The 21,010-nt window shown below is 38.0% G+C and overlaps 1 protein-coding gene across 6 annotated transcripts in view; it reads left to right on the top strand.

The window, feature by feature from the left end:
• Positions 1-21,010, top strand: part of SEMA5A (semaphorin 5A) — a 320,792-nt gene that overhangs the window by 69,561 nt on the left and 230,221 nt on the right. For all 6 annotated transcript variants that reach the window (XM_063399787.1, XM_063399779.1, XM_063399792.1 and 3 more), the window contains one exon: positions 13,259-13,350. The gene's annotated coding sequence lies outside the window, so the exon portion shown is untranslated. The remainder of the gene's footprint in view (positions 1-13,258; positions 13,351-21,010) is intronic.

Raw genomic sequence — 21,010 nt, 5'->3', positions numbered from 1 at the left:
TGTATGTTATATATGTACAAGTGTGTATGTGTGTTAGAATGCTTGAATTTTAAGGGTGATGGGTGATGAAGTTGGAAATAGTACCTACAAATTTCTTCTGTTTAAGTGTGAATTACCTATTCAAGCACGCACAGTAGAGTACAATTAATTGTTGTCTCTTGTGTTTAGGATTGGTGGTGATGGTTTTGCTTGTGCTTTCTTTTGCTTACCTACTCCTTAGTATTAAAACTGATGTTCTAAGAAAGGGAAAAATAGTGCAACAAAAAGGGATGAAATCCCTAGAAATTATTGTAAATATTGTCTCCTTTTGTAGCTGGATGTGACCAGGTTTTCTTAGGACTTCAGTGAGAGTTTTGTAAAAATAAAATGTTTTATTAAAATAAATGCTGGATGGGATTAAGTGATACTTTTCATCAAGTTTCAGATTTATGTTGCATTTTAAACATATTTCTTCTTTTGGTTCAGTTTAATAATCCATGATGTAGAAGTTCTTAGAAATGTTTTGCAGGACTAAGTTATGGGGTTTCTTTTAATGAAAAACCATGAGGCAACTCAAAGCTTGTCATCTGAAGGAGGAGGAACTAGCATTTTAAATTAGGTTTGGATTTGAGTGTGTGCTGGAGAAAATGCTTTCAAAATACAGCAGATGATGTATTTGAAAAGAATTTCAGAATAGTTGCAGTGCTGTTTGAAGTCTAATTTGACCAACCTTGCTATTGAGAAAAGTGTTTGAGAACTCTACATTACTTTGTTTTTGTTGCTCTTTGAAATGAGAATCAAATGGGATAATCCAAGATAAGTAATGAAGAATTACATTGTAAAATTAGATAATTAAAAGAGGGCGATAAAACAATGAAAATCCTTGAAGTGTGTGCCTTTTGTTACTTTTACCATATGTCTGAAGTTCTAGTAGACCAATTCCTACAGTTAATATCAAAACAGAATCAATGCTGCAGTGTGTCTTTGAGCGGAAGTGCTAGTTCTGTGAAAGCGGAAGGACATCCAGTATTCAGTAAATACAAAGAATTTTCCATCTTGGCCAATTTTCTTGAGGATCAAATATAACTATTGCCTTGCAAATAAGAGTTTAGCCATATCTTCATGTATGTCTTGTGTAGGTCAGGAACCTGTTTTGAGGGGTAGAGAAGCAGTTGAAATGATGTAATTTGTATGAACTGAGCAAGCTGTCAAATCTGTCCAGAGGTGTTCTTATGTGATAGTTCTCCCTTCTTCATGTCTCAAGTCTAATTTGCTTCAGAGGACCTTATTGCATTTTGTAATATATAAATAGAACCATTTTGTCCTACGGTTGATATAAAAATAGGACTGTCCAGGAAGAAAGGCAGAGCAGATGAATGCCCTTCTGCTGTAGGATGAAATTGTTGGAAATGTTGGGTCCATTAAAAATTTAGTTCCTTCACTAGTTCTCCCAGTATTTTAAGGGTGAGTTTCATCCTGCACTGTCAGTATTTCTTATGAGATGGACTTCTCCTCATTAGTCCTTTGGGAATATTTATAGGTATTCAAAGGCTGAAATTGGAATTGAATTACTTCCAGTCCTGTCTGTTTGGTATTTTGTGGAGACCAGTGGGAATCTGAATGAAATTTTTACCATGGTTGTTACCTTCCAATTCTCCTCGTTCCTTTGCCATCAAGGGGACATCTCTGGCATCCTTAACCAATCTTTTTTCCCTAAGGAGCTGGATCACACATCACAGGTAATTTTTCTGTAAAAACAAATTGAAAGAAAGTAAAAGCTGCTGCTCTTGGTTATGCTGTTGCAAATGAAGGTGATCCTTCTGAGGCAATTATTTTAGAGGACATCCTAAAATAGGGATGGTAAATTTATGTTATTTTTCTGACTTTTTCCATCTTTTTCTTCCTTTGACTCTCTGATACAGAGAGGCAAGTAAAAGAGCAAAATATGCTTTATGGAAAACAGGCTAAAGTAGAATGGGAGAAAATACCTGAAGAAATTGTGTTCCTGTGCAGTATATAACACACACAGTTAGCAGGACCAGATGGGCAACTAACTTGGGGTTTTATAAAAGTTTCCCCACAAGATTTCCACTATGCAGTTTGGGGAGTCACAACTGAGCTGCTCTTGAGCAGCTTTTATTGACCTTGCATCCCATTGTACTGATAAGAAGCCTTAAAAATGAGCTTTGATGATTTGGCCATACTGCTGTCAAAAGGCTTTGACATTGTTAAAGGTGTCACTGAATAGGATATAGTGAAGATATTGTGATAACTGTAACTTTCTTCTTGAGCTTCCTCTTATCAATTTTAGCTTTTTGAAGTAAATTCTGCTCTATCTAAAAAAAGAAAAAAGGAAACCATACTGCACATAGCCTACCCATCCATAAATATTGTCTGTGATGAATTTTCTGACTTACAGATGTTTCAAGACATGCAGAAATGGGGCTTGAATTGGGATGTTGTCAGGAAACAGCAAATAGCACTGCCTCCTGTAGTGGTTTTAAGCATGTAAGAATGTCTAAACAAGAATAAGATTCTTGGTGCTGAGTTTATTAACCTCCCACTTGATGACTCGTCTTATCCTTTCCATTTCAGTATTAGATTTGATTTCCTTCAGTTACTGAATCATGATTTCACCCTCTTCTCTGCCTAAATTCCTGCCTCTCGAGTGGGCTCTGCTTTTGTGTTTACAGTCTATGCAGTTCTTTCCCACTAATGCTGTATATGAAAATGAGCTGTTTTCTTGACTACCTGATAAAAAAGTAGATGATCCTTATACTTTGTAAAAAAAGAAGGCAGCCTGTATACCTAAACCTGGTGTTCCAAGAAGTGTTTTTGGAGTGTTTCATTCTTAGTATTTTTCTGAACTGAGCTGCCCTTCAGTGGGTAGGAGGACAAGGAATTACTGAGCAGGTTCTACTTTGTGTTTTGTGCCTATAAGCTGCATTCTGACAGCTGCATACCACCAGCCTGCACACAAGATGTGCAAAATAAAGTAAAAAGAAGAGGGCTCATCTTTTGTTTTCCCTGATGTTTGGTCTCTGCCTTGAGAACTGCCCTGTGCTGCATCCCAGACCATTTTGACTGACTGTCTGTTTGCTCTACAAACTTTGAGAGTTTAACCATGAAGTACAAGGCCCATAGGTGTTCTGGGGAACAGCATATTCCAACAAGGAAATAGAAAAACCTTTCCCATTTTTTTCCCAATATTTTCCAGCAGTAGCACACAAAGCAGTGCAAATGATCTATTTCTGAGTAGAGAAAATTTTCTTCAAATGCTGCATCTGAACCGTGACCTTAAGAGGATTTTTCAGGGAATGAGGAGGGACTGGAACATAGGTTAAAATTGTATAAAGAAAAATGTTTTTCTGAATTTGGAGCCTAATTTTTGGCAAGGGACACTGGGGAGGTGTATTTGATCTCTCAAATATCAAATTCTCCAGATGTAACACAGTTAAGACCATAACTTGAATCTTACTAGAGGAAATATCTGAAGATAACTCTGCATAGAAATGTGTGGACACAAAAGCAAAAGGCATCTTTTAGCTTTATTTTGACTGGCAGTGACAATAAACTGGTTTTAGTTTTTTTTTACCATCAAGATAGAAGAGAGGGTATAAGAAGTTAACAGAAGTGAAGGTGGTGAGTATTTTTTTTTAATACATTAATTTTGGTGAGGAAGACTCTTCTATTAACAGCAAAATGTAGTCCTCAGACCAGTTCACAGTTGCATAATTTTAAGTTGATTAAGACAGAGCAGAGCAAAGAAGCTTCAACCGGAGTATCTGCTGAGTGCCCTGCTAGTATGCACGTTTTCAATAAGTCAGCGTTGCATATTTGAAAGTAAATGTTCCCTTTGCATTAAGTCCTTCTTCCTGTGGCTAAAAGGAAGAAGAAGTGTAAGTTAGAATTCTGTTTAACTGGAGCCTTCACTATCGCTCAGAGTTTCTGAGGGAGAGAACCAGAGGGGCCTCGTGGATGTGTAAAATGATGTGCACTTCTGGGCCAGCACTGACTTTGTGGTGTCATTATGGCAGAATGTTTCCCACATGCTCACACATTTTTGTTCAGTTTTGTCTCATCTGTGATGATGGTAAAGTAATACCATTTTTTTCAACGTGTTATGTATTTTTTTAAGTCCTATTACTTTAATGTTGTACTGCTTAAATCCCATTTTAACATTGTGTTTATATGGGAAAATTTAGTATACCCTTCTGTGTGGTCTAATTTTCATTTGTGATCTCTGTGTATCAATACTGCCTCCAGCACGAAGTCATGTGAGAGCCAAATTAGTTTGTTTTGAAAAAATTCAGACCTTGGGGTAGAAAGTGAGAGAATAAGTTGCGTGGTAGATAAAAGCCCTGACAATAGCAGCATGGGCACCAGCTATATATATTTAGTCTGTGGTAGAGTTTGAAGCTTATCTTAGTCAAAGTGTGATTATCTCATAAATTTATCTGTGGTGCAGCTTCTCTTGGCTTCGTTACATTATTTCAAGTTATCTTACCTTTGAAAGATGATGAGAACTTTGGAATATGGCAGCTTTTCCAGCAGTATTGTTTGTATTCCTGAAGGGAGCACCAGTCTTAAAATCAGAATTTCCGTATGAAGTTTGGGTGTTTCTTTGATGTTTCTTCTGCTTATTTGTACTATTTATTTCCTGCAATTGCTCTAGGAAAATTGTAGTGGCTTACTCTGATGCAGATGTTCTAAACCAAATACTTCTTTCTTCATATATAATTACAAGAGATCAGAAACAACGGAATCATACAAATCCTTGCAGATAAATTTAAACAGGACATGCATCCTACTATTCTGGCCTAGTAAGCAAAATCCAAAATCTTTCTTTCACAATTCAAGTTCTTGGACATTACTAATGGTGTTTCTAATTGGAGTTTCCTGTTAATTGGTGAGTTTACTGCAGTTAGTTGTCTGTGTATTACTGATTCATATTTTAAACTGTATTTTAGCATCGGAATTGTAAGTGTTGCTTGGTGACTTGTCAGAGATGATGAGGGCCAATACCCGATACTGAAGTTAACACTGCATTTTAATAAACGCGCCTCAGGACAATGTGCCTGTGCCTCTGCATACTTTCCTGCATAAGTTCTCCCAAAGCTTGAGTACCAAAACTCCAGATCAACTCCAGCATCAACTATCAAAATCTCCTGCTCTCTTTCCCATTATGTTTTTTTGAGAAAATGGAATCTCAAACAAACTTGCAATACAGGAATCAAAATCAGATCCAGGTGTTCTTTCTCAACTGCCTGAGGTGAGTGTGAGATCCTGTACTTCATGCTGTACTTAGTTTGGATGTAATAAGCTAATTGAAAATAAGTATAGATTCTGTGGATTGGAGATACAGGAGGAAGGAGAGCTGTGAAAGGAAGTTCACTGTGGGCATAGTGCAGGGCAATGCTGGGATCTGCTGCTACTTTTTTAAGCCTAGTGCACAACAGAGGATAGAAGACGTTTGTTTTCAACAATAGCTTATGATGAACTAGGCATTGTAATCAAAATCTTGACAAGGATCCTACTTGTATATTAAAACTCTTCTTCCTTAATCTTCTTAGTACTGAACACAAGAAAAAAAAAATCTGTTGAGGAGCTTGGAAATTATTGTGTGTCCTCCCTGGGATGGTGCCCAGGACTGAAGTGTTTACCTCCCTCTATTTGCTTAGCCTGAGGTATTTGTGATTGCTCACAGCACGGTGAGCAGCCAGGGAGATGGGAGTTTGCCTGCATGTTGGGTGGCAAAGGGAGGGATAGGCTGCTAGAAGAATGCCAGAGCATTCATCAGCATGCTTCCCCTGCTGATGGGGAAAACATTTGGCCCTGGGTAAGAGTATTTCAGACAAAGCTTGGAATATGTCCACATTGCTATGACCATATTCTCGTGATCTCTACAGTCACCTAAATAAATGAACCCTAAACTCCACAGCATTCAATGTCATGCTGAAGAGAGGGTAGAAGAGCTAAGAATCTAGCTGGTGGAAGCAGGGAGCATCTATCACTTTGGGATTTATGGTACCAGATGCCCTGTGCTGTGTATTCTGGCTCAGTGATGGATATGTTAAGTTTTGTGTTTCTCTCATGCATGCTGAGATGGAAGAAGGGAAGGCATCCATCACTGAAGGAGAACAATCAAAGCCAGAAAAAAAAAAAAAAAGAATATGAAAGCACTGTAGACAAAGAAACTGTTGTTACTTCTCTCTCTCATATCATAAATGATTTCAATACATTTGGGCTGGGAACCTAAACTGTATAAATTTGGTTGATGAGTTTTACCAACCAATGTGCACACACACTCTCCTCCTCACCCCAACCCCTTCCCATAAGGTTTAAGAAATCTTCCCCCATTTGGAAAAGCAGATTGCAAGTAATTTTTTTTCCTGATACATAACAAATAAAATTCATAGAATTACCTAGGATTTAATATGATCTCCTATATTTAAAATGGAATAGATATGATTTCTTTAAATCATTTTGGAGCAGTTAGACTAACATAGTGGTTAAGCCAGCTTTTGGAATAAACCGACATGTGTAAAAACTGGCAGAGTTTTTAAACACTGTACATTGTAATTGCATTTTGTTGGGGTATTATTATTTCAGCTGCACAATTATGGGAGCCTGCTGCATATTAGCAGACACTTTTCCAATAACCTCAGGCTATATGCACTGAGTTGGATTTTGCTCCTCAGACTATCATTTTGGATTCTCCCAGACTACATTCCACTGCTTTTTTTTTTTCTTTCTCTGTAGCAGTGCATGCTGTAAGCAATAGTGAGTGTAATACTTTCTGCATTGTTAGGCAGTGAACATTATCAGCAGCTGCAATATTCAGGATTAGCCTTTTTGTTATTATTTGGCATCTGCAGTACCTACATGAATCTGTTCAGTCCTGTTTCTCCAGAAGGCAGCTGGGCTCTCTGACTGAGAGAACACAACCATAAAGGTTTCCTGTAATTGTCACTATCCTCAGGAGTTCAATCTTAACTGGAGCTGCAGTGTTTCCAATGCAGCTCACTGAGATATATAAAAACTTGCATTTTATTTAAAGAACATGGGTTATATTAAAAGACATCTTCATATTTTATAATGGTGAAATGGGGTCAGATCAATGTTCTCACAGATACACCACAAATCAGTTCCTGAATGAGAACTATAATCCAGGTCTCATAACCCCAAGCTTCATCCTTGGTCTGCTAGCAAGCAGATGTCTCTGAATAATTATGTTACAGAAAACATATTAACTGGTATCCTGCAGTACAGCAAATGTATTTCAGAATAGTAAATAAAAATCTAGGACTTCCCTGGGGCTTGAGGCCTTTTTTTTCTCTAGGAGGTATCTGTCATCTAAGCTTCATCTAAGCTTTTGAAACTCAAATGAAAAGGTTCACTGGCTTTTGCCAAAGGTCAGAAAAACCAATATTTTTATGGTTACACGTTTAAAGATGCACTTGCTAAGGACTGGTCTTCCATGATACCCATAGTTTTCGATTTACCTTTCTTGGCTTACTTGCTGCCATTGGAAAATAAAGGAGGCATGTACTGGTTAATGAAAGAAAGGAAGCAACTCTTTCATGCAGACTAAATTACAGGGTACTCAGTTTTGCTTATTTTTCCCAAGTCTTCAAAGATTTTGGAAAACATAATAATCAATGGAATTTAAGATTTACATGCTAGCATCAGTGACCAGCATGTCACTTAAATCTGGGAGTCAGTTAAGACGTGAAATTACTTGGAAGAATTCCAGAAAAGGAATGACATTTTATTCCAAGAATAGTTGTGCTCCTGTCAGGGTGTGTGGAGCGATGTTGAGACTATTTATTTTACAGGTGAAAATGGTATTATTATTATTATATTGGGGAAAAAAGGAGATTTCTTAGGAAGACCATTGCACGGTATCCTTCTGCAATATTAAAATATATATTTTAATGCACACACACACAATACAAAATCAAACCAAAATGAACGAAAAAACCCCAAACCAAACATAATCTATTGACTTTCATCTTAAGGACACCCCAAAATGCTAGAAACATTTATTTTTATCTAAGTCTTGTAGAGATACACACAGAAACAAATCTTGTGTATGTATGCTACAGTGTTCAGTAATTCTTTTCTTTGACTTGCATTGTGAAATTAATTTCTCTAGTCATGACACTCTTGGCCTTTTGTGTCCTCAGTACTAATACCATTTGGCTGAAAGGTACTAAAAGGTGTTATTCTTGTCAGTATCCCGTAACTGGAAAAGTCTGTCTGGATCATCAAATCAGTGAAATTCAGGTTTGGAAAACCATATAAAAGTTTGGAGACATGTAGGCAGCAAATACCAGTGGCAACAGAGCACTTAGAAATGTCCTATAGTCTTCAGTAAAACACCAGAGAAGCACAAGGATAAATGGTGTCATACTAAAGAATAAAGATTTTCAGAAGTTTTGCTGTCAAACTCAAGGAGATCGGAGTTGTATCAGAACTGATTTATTTTAAATAGAATTACTCAGTTGTGTAATTTGCAGAAAGTTGGATGAAGGCCATGTTTTCCCTGCTCTTTGAAGTCTTCATGAAAAACATGACTTCAGTGGGAGCAAGACCACAATAATTTCTCTTTTATTACTGTTTTTCTCCATCTCTACCATTTTAAACAAGGTAATACTGTTTGTTCTGTCAGCAGTCTTAATAATGTATTATACTTTAAAAATTATTATTTTGGGATCATGGTGGAGTTTTTGGAAGAACTAAGTGCTGCTGCTTTTGGACTATAAATCTGTGGTGGTTAGTTAAAATGCTAAATGAACATTAACATGTCCTGTCACTTTGACCTCAATGGAGTTAAAGCAAGTAGCAGGGCAAGTTCAGTGGCTTTAAGTGAGTTACTATTAGTCAAATCCCTGCAAAACCAGATAAATATTGTGTCATTCTGTTTTGTAATTTTCATCCAGAGAACTCTGGCTGACTGGTGACTTCACACATTCTGGTCTATGCTTTCCTGCTAGCAATATGTTTCCTGGCCTGGCACTCCAGTCTCTGCAATTTTTCTATTTTGGCCTAAAGGAGTCTGTTCTGATTATTTTGACTTTGCCATGCCCGTGGAGTCAGCCTGACAAACTCAGGATGAGTCAGATCTACTGCTTATGTGATTTGCGTGCATCCGTATGTGTGTGCACATGTCCAGAGTTGTTCATGCCTGGGAGCCTGTGCTCAGCAAGGCAAGAACGAAGCTGGAACTCAGGAGAGCCCTGGTACTGCTCCTGTTTTGACTGGATGTAATTTCTGAGTTGAAGCAGAAGACACATGTGTCAAGACCTGAAGGTTTCCTAGCCCTGCACGTGAAGCAGGAGCGGGCATAGCAGTCTGTATACTGAGCTTCTGCTCTGCAGTGTGTGTCTGCAGGTGTCTGTTTGGGATGCAATTGTATGAACTGGTTCTGTGGTCTCAAGCAGTGGTGGCTGGGACATGTTCAAGGACTTTATTGATTTTTCATTTGTTCTGCCTTTTCCCTGTAGAAATTCCTACATTTATTTTATTTTGGTTTTACTCCACCCAGTATTGTGATTTGGAAAGCATATAAACAAAATGCAGATTTATAAGCAGACTATTTGTATTTTTTTCATGTTTCTTATGCCTAGATTCTGCTCAATAATTGCCATCTTTCCATATGTGTTCTTTAGTCAAGCAAATAATCTGGATTTAATGAGATCCTTTTCCTTATGCAAGGACCTCTTCAGCACGTAGAGAGCAAGATTAATAATATTTGCTAGCATATATCATAAGGAGAAGTGTTAGTATTTGTAGAAGGAATGCAAGGTAGTGGATTGCAGTTGTAACCATTCATCCTTGATTGATTCCTGAAAGTAGGATATATTTGCATAATGCAGGCATGTTTTGGAGGAGGGGAAGAAGAAGGAGAATATTTTTATCTTTTTATTATTACTCTTGTTTTCCTTTCCTTTTCTCAGTTTTCATACATTTTCAGTTTTGACAAGATTTTCACTCTTGCCAAATATCAACAAAAGCAAAGAATGTGTTCAATAGTGTTTTAAGAAGTACATGTTTTATTTGTTCAGTTCTCCTGTGCACAGATGGTGAGAATGCTGAAATGCAGAAAAGCCTCATCTACCTGGTGTCCCTAACACTTCTACTTTAGCTCCACTGACATCATCGACGGTCACTTGGAGCAGCTTCCGTAACTCAGGTTACACCTTTGTGGAGTAAAAAGCCAAGGCTGGCTGGTGAAATGATGTGGAGCTGGCATGTTCCTATCCCAGGACTCGGTGTCCTATTTTGTCTTGCGAGGTGAGCAGGGGTTGTCATGAGGTGTTGTGTGAAGATCCTGAGTGCCTGGGCAGCCTCCCAGCTGAGTGGGTGAGGTGGGTTCTGCTGTGGCACGCTGCCCGAGCCATGCCATGCCGCTACAGCAGGAGTGGGAAGCCTCGGCGTGCAGACAAGCCACGGTGTCTAGACAGGCTGTGGTTGTTTCTTTGCTCGGTTCAGTGTGCAGCCAAATATCTTTTCAAGCAGAATGGACAGGTGTGAGCACAGTGCCTGCACCCGTGCGACAGCAAAGGTGGTACCTGCACACGTGCTCTCTGCAGTGCCCCCGCCAGGCTCAATCACACTGCTTGGTCACACCAGTGACTTTAGTACCGTGTCCTGTCCACAGGAATCAGCACTCCCATGTGTTTAGCTTTCAATCTTGTGACAATTTCTTGAAACCTCCCACTGGTATACACCTACATCTATTTTCATCCATTTGCAGACGTCCCTATGCTGCCTTATTCTCTTAAATTTGTGGGCTTCTGGGAAATAAAATGTACCATGGCTCTTTTGTGCTGGTGTTTCTCATTGAGAGTTGGTACAAACAGCTGTTTGGAAAGTGAGTTTGTCTGTTGTTTTTTCCTGACCATTTTCATAGAAGTTTTTGTGTTACACTGAAACTGATCATCCGCTCCAGAAGTCATTTGGAAAGGAAAGTGGGAGACAGAGGCACGAAGCAAAGCCACTCTAGCCTTCTTGCTTTAGTAACTGATGCTAAACCAAAGCAAAAGTAAACTAAAACATGATTGCATAGCTTCCAGTAAAATAATTGATGTGTTTTTTTGCAGTTAGGCTTCTAATTTTGGTTGCTTTATTTACAGTTTCTGAAAGACTGGTTTGGTGTGGGCTGTGTAGACATAGCTAGCCTAATTTTAGCTTAAATTAGTGAATACTCAGGGTAGTTTCTGGTGCTATCCTACCCACAGCATGTACTGTATTGTGGTTAATGAGCGTGCCACCAAAGTCATAGGAGCAGCACAGCTGCCATATGAAGAAATGTAAGGGAAGCGAGATGTGAATCTGTTGAAATTTGTCCTTTATGTATTACTTTTTGTGCACTGGCATGTTTTCCCTAAATCAATAAGATGGACTCATACTTTGCCTTCCAGTCTTGATTAGGTAGTTATTAAGATTAGAATAAAAGTAAACTTGCTTAAGCTTTTATTTTGATCAAATACAATCTGATATATTTATGTAAAAATGAGAATCATGAAATGAATGGTGGGGGGGACGGTGGGCAGGTTCAAGTGCTTATAGAAGGCACTACTACTGTTAGGCTTGTTTAGGAAAATTGAGGTGTACAGCCTTGTTTGTAATGTTTCAAAGTCTAATAATTCATCTGCTCGTTCTGGTGTAGTGAGTGCATACATAAATCACTTGCACACTGCATCTTGGAGATGGGTTGCTTGTAGTTGTCTGTAGAACTTACTGCATGGTAGCAGTTATAATTAATTACTTGACAGACTGAATGTCTCAGAGTAGTTTGTCATCGACATGCACTGGTGACGGGTAGCTTGAGTGCTGAGGAGTTTGAGTATTCTCTGCTACATAGTAGTATAAAAAGTAGAATTTGGTCCTCTTCCAAGTTTTAAATTTGTCCTTGCCTTTCTGAAAAGTGGGAGGCAAAGAAAAGGTGATGCAATGTCTTGTCAAAAAATATAAGCTTCTCCTACCACCTTGGACTATGAAATTGAAAGTGACTTTCTATCCTTTAGCTTCTTTTGACCCCTGTGCCTTGGAGAATACCATCTAAATCTGCTTTTGACAACTTCTGCAGCAGAGTTTGACTTCACTGAATTTCATGGAGGGGTGTATATATGTGCACATATGATATAAATGATCTAAATTCTTAATTTAGGAGAAAAAATGTAAATTATAATGTGAAGTACTTTATGATAGGGAGAATGGGATTCTTGAGAAATTTTGATGTGGTAATCTGAATCTTTGTTGGCCAACCTGGAGAGTTCTTGTTCATATGAAGTTTCCAAACATTCTATGCTTACGCATTTGGCAGATTTCCTGAAACTTTCATAGGTCAGGAAAGCACTGGAAAAAAATCACAAACACTTCCAGTCATCTAGTACAGTCGTTTCATATAAGTGAGTAAACAGAGTGGAATAATGACTCCTTTTTTGCCTCATGTCTCTGTTTAGGTTCAAGGGTGAGCTGTTGATTGCTGCTGTATTTGCTCTGTTCTGTAGACGTTCTCAATCTAGGAAACAAATGCCTAAATTGGACAGAGTACTACTGTTTTGTCTTGTGAAGTGCCTTATTCTTGAGGTGTCGAGAGCAGGAAACTGCTATGTGATTCCTGTCTTGCTGTTTCAAGTAGAGATAGCACTTGATAGATTAGCAGTACTTTCTTTGCTTCAGTAAATTAAAAAGGCAAGATATTTTTTGAATATTTATATTGTATTTGTCATTCCTACAAGATGGGTTAATGTCTTGAAATATGCTTAATGATGCATCTCTTTCTTGAAAACGCCTTTTGTATTGTTTTGAGATATTAGAGAGAAACTATGTTTTTCTCTTGAACTTTATGTTTTATGAAAAGATGGAAGAATAAAGTTTTACCCATCTGAATTTTGTCATGGATTTTACTCAGGACAGATTTAAGCCCATGTATTAGGCATGTTTAATTTTAGTGGTGTTAAGGCACCAAAGCAAATTTTTATAGTAAGGATTTTTCTCAAATTTATGCCTCATGGATTTTGATAATTCTGCAACAAGTATTCCTCCTCTGATTCTCATCCCAAGCTGCCTGGTATTTTAACGAATGATTTTTCTTTTTGTCTATCTCTTTCCATTTAGTTCTTGTTCACACTGTGTAGTTAAAGTGCCTTACATTTCTAATTTATTGACTTGAGAGACATGTTTTATGTCTGCAGTAAATGAGAATTGCTGATGAGCTGTCTCCTCAATACCTATTATCTCTCCTCTGTGTTTCCTTAACTCCTAGGAGCCTCCAAGGTAGACCCAGGACCTCACTTTGACTCTGCACAAACACTGAACAGAGGCAGTACATGATTACAGAGGGATGGTGACTAAAAGGTGGGTAAGAGACTGTATTTTGTTCAGTCAGTGGATGATGTCATGGAGAGATTGTAAGATGATGTCTGGAAAAAAGACTTGTGACTTTGTAGACCATTACAGTTGTTCTGCTTTTCTCTTTTCCCTAAGCTAAGGAAATTCAACTAGTGGAAATGAGAGGAATGAGATAAAAAGAACCTGAAATTCTCCTCCCTTCTTACCTCTCTTAAATTATGCTCAGCTTCAAAAAGGGAAACTGTAAAAATGGGAAGGTTTGTTTGAAGTGACAATGGAAGGGTAACTGTAGGAGTAACATGTTTGTAGGGGACTATTTCAGGATGCTGTTTTGGAGGCTCCACACAAATGCTTGCCATCAGTCTAAAAAAGTCTTAGGAAGAGGAAGCCTGTATAGCTAAATGACAAGGTAGAGGAGACTATTAAAAGCAAGAGGACATCTTAAAAAAAGCTGTGTCTGTGTTCAAAGAAGGAAATAAGACCAAAACATTCCCCTATCAGGCTAAACAGAAAGTTAATAAATACTGTTTTCAACCACACCAAGAGCAGGAGGCCAGCTGGAGACCCTGTGTGGCCTGTGTATAATGACACTGACAGGAACAATCTGAGATAAAACCATGGCAGAAAACGGAGTAATTCTTGTGTGTATGTGCTCACCACTGAAAAGTGTGGTGTGGTTCCTGTTTTGGAAACCTTCTTATGGGAGTTTTAGGAGATTGCCTTTCTGGAACAAATTTCATGTTCTAAATTTAGCAGGTCCAGATGTAGTTTGCCCAGATTTTTTTAGGAATGGTAGAGTGAAATAGACCAACTACTGATTGTGGCATGCAGCTCTTCGGTTTTAAGTGTCTCACCAGCTGAGTACTTGAAGATGTCTAATTTCATACCATATTTCAGGAACCATTCATGTGGACTCAGGGAGCCTAAAAACCAGTGAGCCTCTTGTTTAAACTGAGTGGATGAATTAAAAACTAGATTAGTATCTCTGTTTTAGAAAGAACATTGAGTATTAAAGTGGACATGCTGAGAAAGGATTGATTTCTGTGAATAAAAGCCTGATTAAGAGGGTGTTTAGGACCTGGTGAACTGGTTAATATTAGCCGTCAACTACGTGAAGGGTGTTTACAAAGATCATGGAGCCAATTTTCCTAGTTGTGGCAAATCAATAGCAGAAGGTTAATGTCCAAATTGATTGCAAATTGAAATGTTCTGATTGGACGTTGTAGGTAAATCTTTTTCTGTGGGAGTGCAGTGCAATATTGAATGAATGTGGTGGGGGTGACACCTCTCCTGGTGGAGCTTTCAAGTCTGAGTTGGACAATGCTGTGGCTGACCTGATCTTCTGTGGCTTTGAGTGGCTAGCCAGACTGTCCTTCTGGAAGACTCACAGAGATCTTATCTATGATTTGAAGTCAAATCACAAAAATGGCCTGTGGTCTTTGAAGGAGACAACTGGCATGCAGGTGAAAGACATCACTGTTCTACTTCAATTATGAAAATTTATTTTGTATTCCAAGTTCCCTTAATTTTTTTTAAAGGAACTAAAAAGGCACAAGTTGAGGAGGACTGCCAACTGTGTAAATAATTGTTTAAATGGTAAACAAAAAACTTCAGGCGAAAAGCGTGTTGGAAATCACCAGTGGATTTCCATAGATATCTGTGAGTGCCCAGGGGTATTTTCATATTGATAAGTGACTTGGGACAAAAGTGTGGTTTGTTTCTGGGACAGGGTTTGTTTCTGAAACTAAGTTTTTCAGGACAAAAGAAGGTAAACAAAAAGGGGGAAGACTGAAACAAATGCAAAAGAACCACATAAAACCAAGTGGCCATTACAATGATGGAAGAAATTCAAGATCAGTAAAGTATTCTGAGTTAGCTTGAAGTCATGGGACTGTAAGCAGGAATTTATTGAAAAAAATCAGCTCTATACTTTAGTAACGATCAGCAAATCAAATTTATATCAGAAATTGCTCTGAATAGAGAGAAATCAAAATATTAGACCACTTTCTAAACCTGTCAAGTGTTTGTGTCTTAAAGATGATGAGCTGTCCTGGTCTCCTCCTCTCAGAACAAGTGGAGTAGAACAGGAAAAGTTTCAGAGAAGGGCAACAAAAATGAAGAAGAGTGGCAGGATGCAGAAGGCATCCATGGAGCAGCATCCATACAAGAACAACTAAGTAGATGAGAGTTTCCAGACTGGGAAAGAGAAAAAGGGCAGATGCTAATGTTAGGTGTTCTTAAAATTATAGGAGCTGTGAGGTGTGTGGATGGTAAATGAATACTCAGTGCCACCTAATTTTGTATTAGAAGAGAGATGAGGCAAAACAGGCAGGGAACAGTTTTAAAGCTAGGAAAAGAAGTGTTTTGTTTTGTTTTGGCTTTTTTGCATAGTGTGTAAGTCAGTTCTGAAATTCCTTGCCACAGCGTGCTGTGTGGGTTGCATTGGTATAAAGAGCTTCTGAACAAATTTGGAAAAGGAAGTGGAAAAAAAATGAAGGAAAAAAGAGGAGTTGATAAACAAAGGTACTATTCCTGGGTAAGAAAGTTACTGAGCTGCAAATTATGGAAAGTATGAAGTGTTTTGGGGAAAGTGGAAGAGAATTTTTGTATGTGACTACTCTAAACATCTGCTCTTAGCTGCTTCTGAAGACAGAGTAGTAGGTCAGGCTGGATGTTTTGTCTGAGTTGGTTTTGTCATTTCAGTTGGGCTAAACAGGCAGCCTGACCCACTGTGATGGTTCTTCAGTGCTATTTTATAAACAGTAAGGTTGCAGGGTGCAGTCCCAGAAGAGAGCTCTGTTACTAACACTGTTTTAAAAAATGCTAAGCTGTTATGTAATTTAAGGTCTCCCACTGAGCTTGGAGCCTTTTCCCTCATTGTAAGATAAAAGCTTTTAATCTTATTTTGGCACTTGATAAATTACAATTAAATTTGTCTTAATGTGTTCAAGCTGTTTCTTTGAGAGTTCAATTCTTAGTCCAAAAATCTCAGTTTTCTGTTTACCCTGTTCCCTGTAGTCTGTAGTGCCTGTCAGGGAGTGAGGAATTACCAGAACACCCTTTCTCAATCTCAGAGTTCTAGTGACACCCATTTTGGTGTAGAGACAGGAAACTTCAAGGGGAGAGAAAAGCAGGATGAAATGGCAAAGCCTAAAGGAAGTACAAAGAGAATGAGAAAACGCTGATAAATTTGGAGATACTTTTGTGCTTGCAAATTAGAAGCAAAGTGTTTGAGTCATATTATCATGATAAAGGGAAAAGGCTAAAAGTGACAGGGCACTGTCACTTTTAATGATCACGTAATGATATCAGTTTAAATGACTGGAGCAGATAAGGTCACTGGAAGGAAGATGGCCGTGGGAGAAGATTAGAGGGAAATAGGTAAATTGATCTTAAGGAATTGAACGAAAAAATGTAAACAAGGTTGAGTAACTACTGAATAAAGTTCTGAAAAATTAACAGAATTTTAGGAGCTTAGAGAGGAGCAGGTACTGGGAATGAAAGCAACAGTGTGTTTGGTTTTCCATCAGTGGTTTATGAATGTCAGATGGATGGATCTATGCAAGTATTAAAGAGTGTATGTACTTCCTTTGGGAAGTTTTCCAAGGGGACTTGAAATCAAAAAAATTCTGAAGGGGAATTTTTTTTTTTTTCATTAGGTCAGAGAGGTTAGTTTCTCTTGGCAAAAAATGAATTTTGTTAAAACAGTAGCAAAAATGAATCTAAAGAATCTGAAATGGAGACTGAGAATTTCTAAGTAATATGGCCAAGACTTGCAAGTACAAAAATTATATGAAAATTTCAAATAGTGATGTACAGTCCTGAGGAAAGAGTATTTTATTGCATGAAGAGGGGGTACAAGGGTATGGTTTTAGATAAATGGATGGGAATTGCAGAATAAGAGCAGATAAAAGGGAAAGAAGAAGAATTATATAACAGAAGTCATTACCAAGTTAAAGTAATGCTTAGGTCAGCCATTTTTCCACCCACCTAATTCTTTGGCCTCATCCATTTATGAAGAAAAGTTCTTCCTGGGCTTCTGAGTCTTCTGGTGTCTTCCTTGTGGCCCTGTGTGTGTAGTGATGAGGGTTTCCCTTTGTGCAGGACCTGTGGAATTTTAACAAATGAAACATAACAATGAAAACTCATTAGTAGTTCTAAACTCATTAGTAGCAGTAGTTCTTTGTTACAGGGAACCTGCCTTGCTGCAAAGCAGCAATAGCAATTTCAGAGTTGGAGGAGCTTTATTCTCTTTCAGAAACTTTGTGCCTGGTCTGTAACATAACTGCAGATCACTGAGCTGCAAACAGCTTTGTACTGAAATGATGAATTGTGCTGTGCTTGAATCTGCATATGAGGTGAAGAAGGATCAGGGAGGGATAGATGAGGTCATTTTCCCTAATGGAAGAATCTTTGTTTCTTGCTACAGAGAATGAGACTTTTCCCATTAAAGCCAGTTAAATTCTCTGAGATTAATGGCATCTAGAAGCAGGGTTTTAATACCTGGTGTGAAACTAAATGGTCTTTGATTTATAATTTTAATATCTCTGTCTTTTTCTTATACTTAAAATTCTAGTTAGGGATAAGGTTCGGCTTCACTCCCAGTGGCACAACTGCCCTCCTTCAGGTCACACTCCTTGCAATGGAGATGCTACCTTTAATTATTCCAGATAGCTCTCATTATTCTAAAGTCTCATGGGATGCTTTGCCATGAGATTGCCATGCTTTTGCCATGATGATTGAAAATGTCAGAAGAAATCTGCAGAAAAGGGCACTGTTTTGAGACCTTTTGAGCTGGCTCTGTTGATCTAAGTTTGATGCATTTATTTTTTATTATTATTATTTTTTTTAATTTTATTTTTTATTTATTTCACATGACAGAGATCTTTATACTTGCAGTGTGTGCATTGAAATATGCATAATCTGTTTTCTCTGGAAGGTCTTTCGGCAACACCACTGAAGCAGTTTGAATTATTTTTCACTTGGATTCAGATTGTATCTTTATAAAATGTGGTGAAATCCAGTGCTGGAAAACGTGCAAGATTGACAGCCCTGGAAATTGAAATCCCTGTTAATCCATGTACTAGCTAGCACAGCCTAGCTGGAGCAGACTCTCTATCTCAGCAGCACGGCTCATGGTTAGCCTGATGAGATGACGTCTGTTTCAGTTATTTATTGTTTACAGAGCACTGAAGGTTTGCAAAGATTTTTCACTGTGAGAGCAACGTGTTTCAATTATGTTCCCAACATCTTTCTATATGATGTGTTTATTGCAGTATAAATACAGGTTTGTGTCTTTTAGAAAAGCAGAGCTATGAGCTCTGCCCAGAATTTCTTCTGTAAAAGAGGTGTTTGTGTACGGTTATATTATTAATTGTAGAAACTGGTTGGGCTGTAGTGAAAGAACCAGAGTGCATCATAGTGACATTAGCAATTTAGGATTTCTGGTAGATCACTCTGCAACTGTCCCATCAGCATTGTGGTGAAAGTGGCATGTAACAGGAGAAAGAGTTGGCCACGTATGAAAGGAGGGAGGGAATTTGTTCCTATATCTGAAGTGTGCACCTCAGAGAGAATCCCATCCTCTCTCTGGGGTGAGGCGTGCTGAGGTAGAGCAGAGCAACCACATCATGCTAGGAAGTTCGGTATTACTCCCTGGTAAGTTGAGTGTCATTCACATTTTAAATGCCTGTCCTCTCAAGTTACACATTTCCTAACCCTGTCAGAAGTTGCCAATTTTTTACTTGGCCAGATACATACAATATATGCAAGTTTCCTTGTTTGGTGTGGTTTTGGTGTGGGGTTTTTTGTGTGTCCAGTCTCTTTTCTCTCAATCTCTAGATCAAATCCTGCATGCATATTTTTGCATCAAGTAACCAGTGGAAAGGCATTTCAACCTCAGCGTTTCCTTCTGGGCTCTTTATTTTGAATTCCAACAATCGATTCCGTAGACCCTTCTCATACCTGAGAAGGTGATATTTGTATCTATTTGCACCACTGCTGCATAAAGTGACACTTTTCTCCTCTGACTTTTCAACACCACACCTACAGCACACGGGAAGGTTTTATTTGTAAAATGTTTTATTGTACTTGTGTTTTACCTTGTGTCATTAATAGACACCATTTCCAAGGATTCCTTTTTGTTTGTTTGTTTCATTTTTTGTTTAATGGCCATTTTCTTTGGTATTCCTTCTAAAGCTTTGATCTTGGACTGTTGTCCTGAAAGTAGATTTAACAACATGTCTTTCTGTAGTAATATGCAAATGACATCAATACAGAGACTTAGTAAATAAAGGAGAAAGACTATAACTGCCAAAGGCTTAAAGAAGAAGAAAAGAAATGGAGACTGTGAGATTTTAATATTGTAAGAGCATTTTTTAGTACCACTGTCAAGTGAAGAAAAAAAGAAAAGCAAATGCTTTTAGGAAAGGAAAGGTAGTATGTTAGCATTTTATTTGCGTTTAAATGAATACCCTCTTCTGCTAAGGACAGCATGTTTTGGTTACCTCAAAAAGGAGAGGAGCTGAGATCTACAGAGACTGGAAGGCTGAGGGTGGATGAACACAGAGGAGCTTATAAAAGGGTGCAGGCCCTACTGTATGAGTTTTGGAGCTGTGTGTGTGTATATATATATGTTTTTGGTAGTCATGGGCAGCACTAAGGATCTTGGAGATTGCACGTCATCCAGCCTTGACATAAAATGAAGGGATGGTCAGGAAGTTTCCCTTTAAGCAACTGTGGGGGTTCTAGAAAAATTGGTCGTCCTATGGGTTTCCATTTAGGAGCTGAAGGTGACCTTGACACATTCGGTCTCTGAAGTGTAGGTTCTTCAAAAAGAGTCAGCCAGAGCTACATTTCAATGTATACAATCTGTGCGTACATACTGTATGCTTATAAGATTCCAAAGTGATAAATGAAAAATGATGGCTACAAAGCTACCAAAGTGATTTTGGATATGATGGAGACATCAGTGACACTTCATGTAATTTAGTCTTTGACTGATGAAAGCTGTCAGCCACTGAGAAACCATTGGGATAGATGTCACTGAAGAAATTGAATTTTCACAACATTGTTAGTTTGTGAAATAACTTTATGGAATAGATTTTTTCCCTGAAAGCTTGTAAATGGGAACCATTAAAAAAGGCGTCATCATTAAGAATTAGATAAACCATGGAATCTAAGTAATCTAAATAAAATAAGAGGATATTTCAGACTGGGAAAAAATAAAGTAGATTTATTTTATTATTTTTGAGACAAAAATACACAGAGCAGCACAGTGTATGCTCTGAAGAAAACCCACAAGAGGATTTCCTTTATTGAAACAAGTGTGTCAAGAGCCAGTCATTCCTCATTTAACTTTAGGCTATTTGACATCTCTTCTTTTGTTGTTTGACAACTTCATTGAGAGCATTACACCAGATAGTATATGATTTCTGTTGTGTCAAGTTTTACTACTTTTAAACAGACTTAAAAATAGAACTTAAATTTTTAACTGTTGTGTTGGAGGAAAAAAGAAATTGTGATTTACTCTCTTTAGAAGGACTTTGTGTGTGTGTGTATCTGTGTGTGTGTGTGTGTGGTGATATATTTTAGGATCTAGTAAAAAATAAACAAGTTTGTATTGGCAAGGTTCAGGCAAGTACAGGGATGTTCCTCATATGTGTAA

The sequence above is a fragment of the Prinia subflava genome, chromosome 1 (assembly GCF_021018805.1).
Source record: "Prinia subflava isolate CZ2003 ecotype Zambia chromosome 1, Cam_Psub_1.2, whole genome shotgun sequence".
In the NCBI taxonomy this organism is placed as follows: Eukaryota; Metazoa; Chordata; class Aves; order Passeriformes; family Cisticolidae; genus Prinia; species Prinia subflava.
The sequence above is the reverse complement of the archived record's forward strand: the minus strand, read 5'-3'. Positions and strand labels throughout refer to the sequence as shown.